General features: G+C 39.2%; 1 long non-coding RNA gene across 3 annotated transcripts; it reads left to right on the plus strand.

Moving 5' to 3' along the window:
* Positions 1–4,762: 4,762 nt before the first annotated feature.
* On the plus strand, positions 4,763–11,894 carry LOC137973527 (uncharacterized). 3 transcript variants are annotated; one of them, XR_011117265.1, is made up of 4 exons: positions 4,763–4,824; positions 5,585–5,648; positions 10,753–10,816; positions 11,306–11,894. It is a non-coding gene; the product is annotated as an uncharacterized lncRNA (long non-coding RNA). The 3 variants fall into 3 exon arrangements; XR_011117266.1 differs by lacking the exon at positions 4,763–4,824 and adding an exon at positions 5,463–5,481; XR_011117264.1 differs by lacking the exons at positions 4,763–4,824; positions 5,585–5,648 and adding an exon at positions 10,255–10,349.
* The last annotated feature ends 450 nt before the right edge of the window (positions 11,895–12,344 follow it).

The raw sequence follows: 12,344 nt of genomic DNA on the forward strand, positions 1-12,344 counted from the left end.
ACAAAACTGTAAAAAGGTCTATTGTCTAACTAGGTACGACGATCACTTCTCTCATCGTTTGTAAAATGGTCTATTATTTCAAAAAGAGCAAGGTGACACACTCTTAACACCAACCCGGTGGGGCCAACACATCACGCATGCGCACAACCATTTTACCCTGTCAATTAGCAGCCATGGACAACTGTTTCGGCCTTGACCGGGTGAAATGGTTATGGTTTTTTTGTTGTTTTTCTATTACTTCCTTCGCTCTTGTTGGATATGCATGTAGCCAACACCAGCGTGTAAGGTGGTTAATTACATTCAGGCTCTGTCGTCCAGTAGACATTGAAAAACCTTAATAACAATGACCGCAACCTGGTTTTCTTAGCCCGCTAGACTGAGCACTCCCAGCAAACCATTGCTTTAACGAAAACCGCTGGCAACCTGGTTCTGGTCATTGTTGTCTAAGGTCTTCCGAAATGTTTAGTCTATTTCAATCTCGTAGCCAGATCTCCCACGGTCATACGGAAGGGAGATCTCATATTTCCAATGACAGAGTGAGATCTAGAAACGAGATTAAGTCTATCTATATACCCTCGTAATTTTAATCCTCTAGCTTACGCTTCGTGGACGCCAAGAAGACGGCAGTAATCTACCGTCAAGCGGGCCGGTCTGTTTGTTTGTTATTTATTTGTTCGAGCACGTTGAAGTTTTGGCAGCTATTCAGCAAATGTGGGCCCGCTATACCAACCCACTCATGCACTCACAAAGAACAGCCACAACACCGAGAATTTCATTCCCTACTCTTCTCGATTAGTGTGTGGGTTCTTTAACGTCTCACAGGGACGTGTTATTCGATGATTTGTAAGTTGTGTCTCTAACATTCGATCCGTTATACTGATTCGATCAATTGCGTGCAATGAGTGGATAAGGTTTTCTTGTTATTCGATCAGTTGTTATTAGTAGCCACTTGGGCCGTGTTAAACGGTCCCAACATTTCACCCGAGATCCACTCGACATTTTTCGGATCAGATGTTGCGCGCGTTTGACATGGTCACCCGACAATGTCGGGACCGAATTTTTGTGTTGGAGCAATGTCGGCTGAAGTTGAATTGGGACCCTTCCAAACCTTTGTCGGATCAAATGCTTGACTAGGTTCTGTAAGTTACAAAATAGAAACTCTTTAAAACTGTTTTAAATGTTGTCTTAGTGAGACTCCGATATAATTTCGCTAAAAATGGTCAACAGCGCCGACATATTTTAAACCGTGGGTAAGTAGTCCATAACGTGGTCACTTCAGTGATCTCCAAGGTGTAAGGGCGTGGGTTCTTAAAGTGATAAGATGAGACTCACATCAGTTGTACTGATTTATCGATCATTTGTGTCCCTAATATTCGATCAGTTGTACTGATATATCGAACAGTTTGTATCTAAGATTCCATCTGTTGTACTGATTTATTGACCAGTTGTGTCCCTAATATTCGATTTAGTGATCATCAGCTAGATTGCGCGCGTAATATTTGTCGATCAGTTGAATACGGTCAATTGCGCACAGTGAGTGGATCAGGTTTTCTTGTTATTTATGGATATCCTGTCAGTAGCACTTGGGCCGTGTTAAACGGTCAGACCAGACCAAGAAACAACGCCCACTCCCTTGGTAAATTCATAATAACAGATGATACAACGAAGCAGTTATTTGCAATATAAAGTAGCACGTCGCACGCCAATTAGTATGAAATCCGAAAGCATTCGCAAGTTCACTAGTAAATCGGGACACTTGCAAACACTGAAGAGACATTTGCGCATGGGTAATGGCGACCAGACCAGTATGCTTTTTTTTTTTTTTTCAACCAATCGATTGATCATTTGGATCAAACAGTTCTAAGTATGGGCATCAAATCAGTAATTTGACAGGTCAAGTAAAGGACACTCGTACAGCAGCTTGATTCTAATTCTTACAAGCACTTGATCAGAACAATGGATAACAATAAGAATAACTTAAAATGATATTGACCGCGGACCACACCGGTGGCTCAGGGCTATCATGCTTGAGGAGTTGATTTCGAATCTGACCGACAAACACTTGGGTCTTTAATAACCAAGGAGAACGTGTTGCCTTGGTAATGACATCTGCAAATGGTTTCGAAAATGGCTACACTCTCTAGTCTTCTCGGATAAGGGCGATAAATCAGTTCAACTGATCGAATATTAAGCATACAACTGATCAAATATTAAGCAGACAACTGATCGAAAAATCAGTACAACTGACCGAATATTAGGGACACAACTGATCGATAAATCAGTACAACTGATCGAATATCAGGGACAAAACTGATCGATAAACAATTGGCAGTACAACTGATCGACAAACCAGCACAACTGGGGCCGGTTCCTGAAAAGTGTAATAACCCTATTCCAGGGATAAATGTGCCTGGAATAAAGCACATTTATCCCTGAAATAGAGTTATTACACCTTTCAGGAACTCGGCCCTGATCGATAAATCGGTGTAACTGATCGAATATTAGACACACAACCGATCGAATGTGAGAAAGACAACTTACCGATAAATCAATACAATGAACGATCGAATATTAGGGACACAACTGATAAAATTTCGGAGACACAACTGATCGATAAATCAGTACAACTGATCGAAATGTTTAGTCTATTTCAATCTCGTAGCCAGATCTCCCACGGTCATACGGAAGGGAGATCTCATATTTCCAATGACAGAGTGAGATCTAGAAACGAGATTGTCTATCTATATACCCTCGTAATTTTAATCCTCTAGCTTACGCTTCGTGTTCGTGTAAGCGTAAGGGTAGTCGATGATCGAATGTGAAAGAGAACTGATCGACAAATCAGTACAACTGATCGAATATCAGGGACACCGCTGATTGATAATTCAGTACGACTGACCGATAAATCAATACAACGGATCAAATATTAGGGACACAACTGATCGAATGTGAGAGCCAACTAGTCGATGATAAATCACTTCAACTGATGGAATATTACGGACACAACTGATCGATAAATCAGTACAACTGATCGAATATTAGGGACACAACTAATCGATAAATCAGTGCAACTGATCGAATATTAGGGACACAACTGATCGATAAATCAGTACAACTGATTTAATATTTGGTACACAACTGATCGATAAATCAGTAGAACTGATCGAATATTAGGGACACAACTGATCGATAAATCAGTGCAACTGATCGAATATTAGGGACACAACTGATCGATAAATCAGTACAACTGATCTAATATTTGGTACACAACTGATCGATAAATCAGTAGAACTGATCGAATATTAGGGACACAACTGATCGATAAATCAGTGCAACTGATCGATAAATCAGTGCAACTAATCGAATATTTGGGACACAACTAATCTAATAATTAAATCAGTACAACTGATCGATAAATCAGTTCAGCTGATCGAATATTTGGGACACAACTGATCTAATAAATCAGTACAACTGATCGAATATTAGGGACACAACTGGTCGATAAATCGGTGCAACCGAATATTTGGGACACAACTGATCGATAAATCAATACAACTGATCGAATGTTAGTGACACAACTGATCGATAAATCAGTACAAGGCTGATCGAATATTAACTACACAACTGATCGAATATGAGGGACTCAACTGATCGATAAATAAGGACAACTGATCGAATATTAGGGACACAACTGATCGATGATAAATCAGTATAACTGATCGAACATTAGGTACATAACTGATCAATAAATCAGTACAACTGAGCCGGGAATATTAGGGACACAACTGATCGATAAATCAGTACAACTGATCGAATATTCAGCACACAACTAATCAATAAAACCGTACAAGTGATGGAATATCAGGAACACAACGGATCTAATGTAAGAGACAAATGATCGATAAATCAGTAAACCTGATAAAATATGGAATAAGTGACTTGCAACTGATCAAGTAATGATAACGGTCAGTTAGGTGAAGAGATATGACGGTGGACCAATCGGTAGATATAATTAATTTTGAAACAAACGGCGTGCCATATCCTTGCAGTAGTTTTGTGTAATGGGACCGACACAAAAAACTACTGCAAGAAGTCTAGTAAATACGTCAGCTCAACAACCCATGCAACGGTGTTCAACTTACAACTGTGGGTAGGCTTTTGAACATTATGCTAGCATTCTTTCGAGCATTTTAGTGAGGCGAAGGCATAGAGCATTATTCGAGCACTTTAGTGGCATTTTCCCGGCGGAAAATTAATATTTTTCCCCGGAGTATATAGCAATGAAAATTACTTTTACGTCAAAATGAAGAATTAACGTAACCTATGCATTTAAGTTTCACTGAAAGGGGACAAAGGATTAACAGATCAAGAGATCATTTTGAGAATTATCTTCTGGTGTATTGCGACTTTTACATACGTTCTTGTTAACCTGTTCTACTAAGTAAACGTTTTTATTAAGCACCGAACTGTAATTGTGTTAAAACATTGAAATTATGAAAATTAAAAAAACCCTATGTATGAGCATTAGCGAGCATTTAAGTAACTTTTTTGGGCGAAACCGAGCATTTTAGTGGAAAAAATGGAGCATTAAGGTAGAGCATTTCAGTGGGGAAATAAAAGCATAATGCACAAAATCCCAATTGTGGGGACTTTGCAAGGAGGCGTGACTGTCAATCAAATTCACACACCCTGATTGGCGGACAATTTGTAAAGAGCTATTTTTAGGTAGCCACGTTGAAGGTGCGTCGCACTGTAATTTCAAAACATGATATTCCTTGTTGCAATTTTAGACGAGCCATTGAATCCTGAGCGGTGCTTGACGCGGTAAGCAACTGAAAATCATGTTGTCTTCTAAAGAGAATTTGACTATCCAAACCAATTAATTTATCGATTTCAAATTCAATCGTGTCAAACAGTCACGCCTTATGCTCCTTCAATTTTAATGAAGAGTGGTGTACTAAAGGTATAAACTGCGCCACGGGAAGGAATTTTAAACACGTTAAGCCCGCCTCACACTTGAGGAAAGAGCTGAGCAAACTGCCTCGGGAGGCGGTTTGCTCAGCCGTTTCCTCACGTGTGCGGGGAAATTGTGGTGAGAAATTCGCCTCGCGAGGCCGTGAGGATAAAATCAAACATGTTTGATATTTTTGGCCTCGCGAGACAAATTCCTCAATGTGTGCGGCCATCGTGAGAATCGAGCTGAGCTTGGTTTAATCAAGCATCCAATAAAAATACATGGCATACTCACGTGACTCCAGCGGTTCAGGATGGTGTCGGAGGAAGAAATTCGGACGTCACTGAAGTCACGTGAGAATGCCATGTATTTTCATTGGATGCTTCATTGAACAAGCTCAACTCGATTCTCACGATGGCCGCACACAATGAGGAATTTGCCTCGCGAGGCGAAAAATATCAAACATGTTTGATTTTTTCCTCACGGCCTCGTGAGGCCAATTTATCATCAAAATTTCCCCGCACACGGTGAGAAAACGGCTGAGCAAACAGCTCTTTGTAAACAAGTCAGTTAATTAAGTTTCCAATGCATTTTTTCACGAATTAAGAATTCTTGACTTTTCTCTTCCAGTACACAATCATTTGAAGCGGTTATCCATCCTTGAACTTCTTCGACAAGAGCTCAAATTTGGTTGGTAAGTTTAATCGACTTAAATTTGCGGAGGTCTCTTAGTTCGTTTGGCCAAATTGTATTTTTGTCTTCAATCGGTGGCTTTCCTTACAACCTCTTTATAATATCACTGGATGCTAAAATAATTTTGTTCCATTTTGAATTGGGGGATTGAGTAAATAATTAGTTGTCCTTCAAACTTTACCTCAGGCGACGACAAATTAAAAAAAAAAAAACTGGCTACTTGCAAGCAAAAACTCCCTTAATAATATACTTTCTACAATTGCGGAAGTCAGTTTCATTTTTGCGGACACACAGTACCCTGGGTACTGATTTCTTTGGCGTTATACCTATGAGCGGCGAAGCCGCGATGTGGATCGAAGCGAAAAGAAAAATAAAAGCTCTGGCACCCAGGGTAGACTTGCATTGAACTAAGAAGCAAAGTGGTGATTAGTTTAGCAGTCGCGGCCCCTAAAATTGAAATTTGTTTTCGTTAATTTTTTTCAACAGAAGTCAAAGGCTTTGTCGGCATAATGAAAGTGATTCAATTTGCTGCCTGTATCTTCCTGCTCCTACTAGTCACATTACCCGATGAATCGGAAGCTAACCCTTGGTTATGTCCCTAATATTCGATTTAGTGATCAGCTAGATTGCGTGCGTAATATTTGTGGATCAGTTGAATACGGTCAATTGCGCACAGTGAGTGGATCAGGTTTTCTTGTTATTTATGGATATCCTATCAGTAGCACTTGGGCCGTGTTAAACGGTCAGACCAGACCAAGAAACAACGCCCACTCCCTTGGTAAATTCATAAAAACAGATGATACAACGAAGCACTTATTTGCAATATAAAGTAGCACGTCGCACGCCAATTAGTATAAAATCCGAAAGCATTCGCAAGTTCACTAGTAAATCGGGACACTTGCAAACACTGAAGAGACATTTGCGCATGGGTAATGGCGACCAGACCAGTATGTTTTTTTTTTTTTTCAACCAATCGATTGATCATTTGGATCAAACAGTTCTAAGTATGGGCATCAAATCAGTAATTAGACAGGTCAAGTAAAGGACACTCGTACAGCAGCTTGATTCTAATTCTTACAAGCACTTGATGAGAACAATGGATAACAATAAGAATAACTTAAAATGATATTGACCGCGGACCACACCGGTGGCTCAGGGCTGTCAAGCTTCGAGGAGTTGATTTCGAATCCGACCGACCAACACTTGGGTCTTTAATAACCAAGGAGAACGTGTTGGCTTGGTAATGAGATCTGCAAATGGTTTCGAAAATGGCTACACTCTCTAGTCTTCTCGGATAAGGGCGATAAATCAGTTCAACTGATCGAATATTAAGCATACAACTGATCAAATATTAAGCAGACAACTGATCGATAAATCAGTACAACTGATCAAATATCAGGGACAAAACTGATCGATAAACAATTGGCAGTACAACTGATCGACAAACCAGCACAACTGGGGCCGGTTCCTGAAAAGTGTAATAACCCTATTCCAGGGATAAATGTGCCTAGAATAAAGCACATTTATCCCTGAAATAGAGTTATTACACCTTTCAGGAACACGGCCCTGATCGATAAATCGGTGTAACTGATCGAATATTAGACACACAACCGATCGAATGTGAGAGAGACAACTTACCGATAAATCAATACAATGAACGATCGAATATTAGGGACACAACTGATAAAATTTCGGAGACACAACTGATCGATAAATCAGTACAACTGATCGAAATGTTTAGTCTATTTCAATCTCGTAGCCAGATCTCCCACGGTCATACGGAAGGGAGATCTCATATTTCCAATGACAGAGTGAGATCTAGAAACGAGATTGTCTATCTATAGATCGTTTTCAGGTGACGTCATCATTTTCTAAAATCCAAAACTAAAGAGCCACGAAAGTTTTTATCCTCATCAGGTATAAGAAGCGGTAAATTTGTATCCATTTGCAATTTTAAAGCTCAATAGCGTGCTACGTTTGGAAACCAGAGCATTTTGAATTTCTGAGTTTTAGCGGTGCGTGACACGAGGCGACGATCGAGTTTATTGAGAAATATATATTTATCTCATGGTTTTGAGCCTTTTTAGAATTTAAAGCATTAGGAAAAGTGCTTAGATAAATAGCTGTGTGTTCAGTACAGATGATCACTCACCTAGATAGCCAAAGTAAGTAACAGATGTTGACACTATTTTCCGGCCGCCATATTGGTGCACCACAGATGTGCACCAACATGGCGTTTTCATACTGGGCTCTGTAAATTTCTGCGAAACATTTCGACGAATATCTGAAGTTTGGGGAAACGCACAGGCCTAAAACTTGGAGAAGTGTCTTCTTCATTTATCTTCTACAACATCACGAATTCTTGACTTTTTCCACTGGATGGTTTTCGATTTATTTTTTTATTGCGTGACAGTGAAAACGATCTATATACCCTCGTAATTTTAATCCTCTAGCTTACTCTTCGTGTTCGTGTAAGCGTAAGGGTAGTCGATGATCGAATGTGAAAGAGAACTGATCGACAAATCAGTACAACTGATCGAATATCAGGGACACCGCTGATTGATAATTCAGTACGACTGACCGATAAATCAATATAACGGATCAAACATTAGGGACACAACTGATCGAATGTGAGAGCCAATTAGTCGATGATAAATCACTTCAACTGATGGAATATTACGGACACAACTGATCGATAAATCAGTACAACTGATCCAATATTAGGGACACAACTAATCGATAAATCAGTGCAACTAATCGAATATTTGGGACACAACTAATCTGATAATTAAATCAGTACAACTAATCGAATATTTGGGACACAACTGATCGATAAATCAGTATGACTGATCTAATATTTGGTACACAACTGATCGATAAATCAGTACAACTGATCGAATATTAGGGACACAACTGATCGATAAATCAGTACAACTGATCGAATATTAGGGACACAACTGATCGATAAATCAGTGCAACTGATCGAATATTAGAGACACAACTGATTGATAAATCAGTACAACTGATCTAATATTTGGTACACAACTGATCGATAAATCAGTACAACTGATCGAATATTAGGGACACAACTGATCGATAAATCGGTGCAACCGAATATTAGGGACACAACTGGTCGATAAATCGGTGCAACCGAATATTTGGGACACAACTGATCGATAAATCAGTCCAACTAATCGAATATTTGGGACACAACTGATCTAATAAATCAGTACAACTGATCGAATATTAGGGACACAACTGATCGATAAATCAGTACAACTGATCGAATATTAAGGACACAACTGATCGATAAATCAGTACAACTGATTTAATATTAGGGACACAACTGATCGATAAATCGGTGCAACCGAATATTTGGGACACAGCTGATCGATAAATCAATACAACTGATCGAATGTTAGCGACACAACTGATCGATAAATCAGTACAAGGCTGATCGAATATTAACTACACAACTGATCGATAAATCAGTACAACTGATCGAATATGAGGGACTCAACTGATCGATAAATAAGTACAACAGAACGAATATTAGGGACACAACTGATCGATAAATCAGTATAACTGATCGAACATTAGGTACTTAGGTACATAACTGATCGATAAATCAGTACAACTGAGCCGGGAATATTAGGGACACAACTGATCGATAAATCAGTACAACTGATCGAATATTCAGCACACAACTGATCAATAAAACCGTACAAGTGATGGAATATCAGCAACACAACGGATCTAATGTAAGAGACAAAGGATCGATAAATCAGTAAAACTGATAAAATATGGAATAATTGACTTGCAACTGATCAAGTAATGATTACGGTCAGTTAGGTGAAGAGATATGACGGTGGGCCAATCGGTAGATATAATTAATTTTGAAACAAACGGCGCGCCATATCCTTGCAGTAGTTTTGTGTAATGGGACCGACACAAAAAACTACTGCAAGGAGTCTAGTAAATACGTCAGCTCAACAACCCATGCAACGGTGTTCAACTTACAACTGTGGGTAGGCTTTTGAACGTTATGCTAGCATTCGTTCGAGCATTTTAGTGAGGCGAAGGCATTGAGCATTATTCGAGCATTTTAGTGGCATTTTCCCGGCGGAAAATTAATATTTTTCCCCGGAGTATATAGCAATGAAAATTACGTTTACGTCAAAATGAAGAATTAACTTAACCTCTTCATTTAAGTTTCACTGAAAGGGGACAAAGGATTAACAGATCAAGAGATCATTTTGAGAATTATCTTCTGGTGTATTGCGACTTTTACATACGTTCTTGTTAACCTGTTCTACTAAGTAAACGTTTTTATTAAGCACCGAACTGTAATTGTGTTAAAACATTGAAATTATGAAAATTAAAAAAACCCTATGTATGAGCATTAGCAAGCATTTAAGTAACTTTTTTGGGCGAAACCGAGCATTTTAGTGGAAAAAATGGAGCATTAAGGTAGATCATTTCAGTGGGGAAATAAAAGCATAATGCACAAAATCCCAATTGTGGGGACTTTGCAAGGAGGCGTGACTGTCAATCAAATTCACACACCCTGATTGGCGGACAATTTGTAAAGAGCTATTTTTAGGTGGCCACGTTGAAGGTGCGTCGCACTGTAATTTCAAAACACGATATTCCTTGTTGCAATTTTAGACGAGCCATTGAATCCTGAGCGGTGCTTGACGCGGTAAGCAACTGAAAATCATGTTGTCTTCTAAAGAGAATTTGACTATCCAAACCAATTAATTTATCGATTTCAAATTCAATCGTGTCAAACAGTCACGCCTTATGCTCCTTCAAGTTTAATGAAGAGTGGTGTACTAAAGGTATAAACCGCGCCACGGGAAGGAATTTTAAACACGTTACGATCCTGAGATTTCACTTTGAAACTTTTCTTAAATCTTAATTACATGTGAAGTGAAATAGACTAGATTCTGTGTTCTCGGTGAGAATCCAGTTGCAAAGATATTTAAAACTGAAGCGGAGACACCTTAAATTAATTGATAGCTCTTTGTAAACAAGTCAGTTAATTAAGTTTCCAATGCATTTTTTTTCACGAATTTTAAGAATTCTTGACTTTTCTCTTCCAGTACACAATCATTTGAAGCGGTTATCCATCCTTGAACTTCTTCGACAAGAGCTCAAATTTGGTTGGTAAGTTTAATCGTCTTAAATTTGCGGAGGTGTCTTAGTTCGTTTTGCCAAATTGTACTTTTGTCTTCAATCGGTGGCTTTCCTCACAACCTCTTTATAATATCACACTGGATGCTAAAATAATTTTGTTCCATTTTGAATTGGGCGATTGAGTAAATAATTAGTTGTCCTTCAAACTTTACCTCAGGTGACCTCAAATTTAAAAAAAAACCGGCTACTTGCAAGCAAAAACTCCCTTAATAATATACTTTCTACAATTGCGGAAGTCAGTTTCATTTTTGCGGACACACAGTACCCTGGGTACTGATTTCTTTGGCGTTATACCTACGAGCGGCGAAGCCGCGATGTGGATCGAAGCGTAAAGAAAAATAAAAGCTCTGGCACCCAGGGTAGACTTGCATTGAACTAAGAAGCAAAGTGGCGATCAGTTTAGCAGTCGCGGCCTCTAAAATTGAAACATGTTTTTTGTTAATTATTGTTTTTCAACAGGTATTTGTCAAAGGCCTGTTGTCGGAACAATGAAAGTGATTCGACTTGCTGCCTGTTTTTTCCTGCTCCTAGTAATCACATTACCCGATGAATCGGAAGCTGTCCCAGTTTCTTGGTTTGTCCGTATTGCAGCGGCCTTGGGCGTGAAACTTCTGAAAAATTCTTATTACGCACGCTGCAACACTCGCTATGTTCCTTCCGGAATGACCTGTCCTGGAGTTGTGTACGGTGTGGGTTTGTCACGTCGGCAAGCCCAGGCCTCGGCAAGAGCTTACGCAAATGCTTTCGGAGATTCAGGCTGTGGTCGCTACGTCAGGCATTGTCAAATTCACAAATTTGTCAGAGGAAGAGGAAAGTAAACAAAAGATACCCAAGATTGCGTAAAAGAAAATTTAGACGAATTAGTGGGACCTATAATATGCTTAATTATATATGTAACCTTAATAAAGAAAAATTTTTGAAACTGTGTAATTTGGCGAAGGATCTAGTGTTTGTAGAAATGTGCCAGTTTCATCACGATCCTCTGCAATCTAACTGTAATTGCTAAGTCGGTAAGGGTTAAGAAAATAAAGAAGGCTGAAATTGAAAATTTGTGTAGATGTGCTGTAGATTTGAAAGGCGAAATAGGCTTATTTCTACCGTAGCATTTCGATACTGAGAGCTTAACACACATGTTTAATAGTGATGCTGCTACAGCTGTTCAATGGTGTTTTGGCCTATCTAGCCAGTAACTAAGACAATTTTAAGATTACACAGATTTACCTAACTTGAGCCCGGTCGATTTTGTGTAATTCTTAAGTTGTCTGCGAAAGGCGACATTGACCAACCCCACCCTCCCCCCTCCCCCCGGTAAAACCGCTATTATGCCTGATTAAGCAATAGATGACTTTTTAAAAATTATTCCACAAAGGAAGGGAACGTCTTGGTTGAAATAGATTTTCTTTATACATGCTCTGGGCAATCATACATCCTACCAGCCAGTCAAACTATAGTTTTGTCTTCCTCCGTCGCTTTCCGGCAAGACTGAGAGAGACGATCA

Source organism: Montipora foliosa, chromosome 10 (genome assembly GCF_036669935.1).
Source record: "Montipora foliosa isolate CH-2021 chromosome 10, ASM3666993v2, whole genome shotgun sequence".
Lineage (NCBI taxonomy): Eukaryota > Metazoa > Cnidaria > Anthozoa > Scleractinia > Acroporidae > Montipora > Montipora foliosa.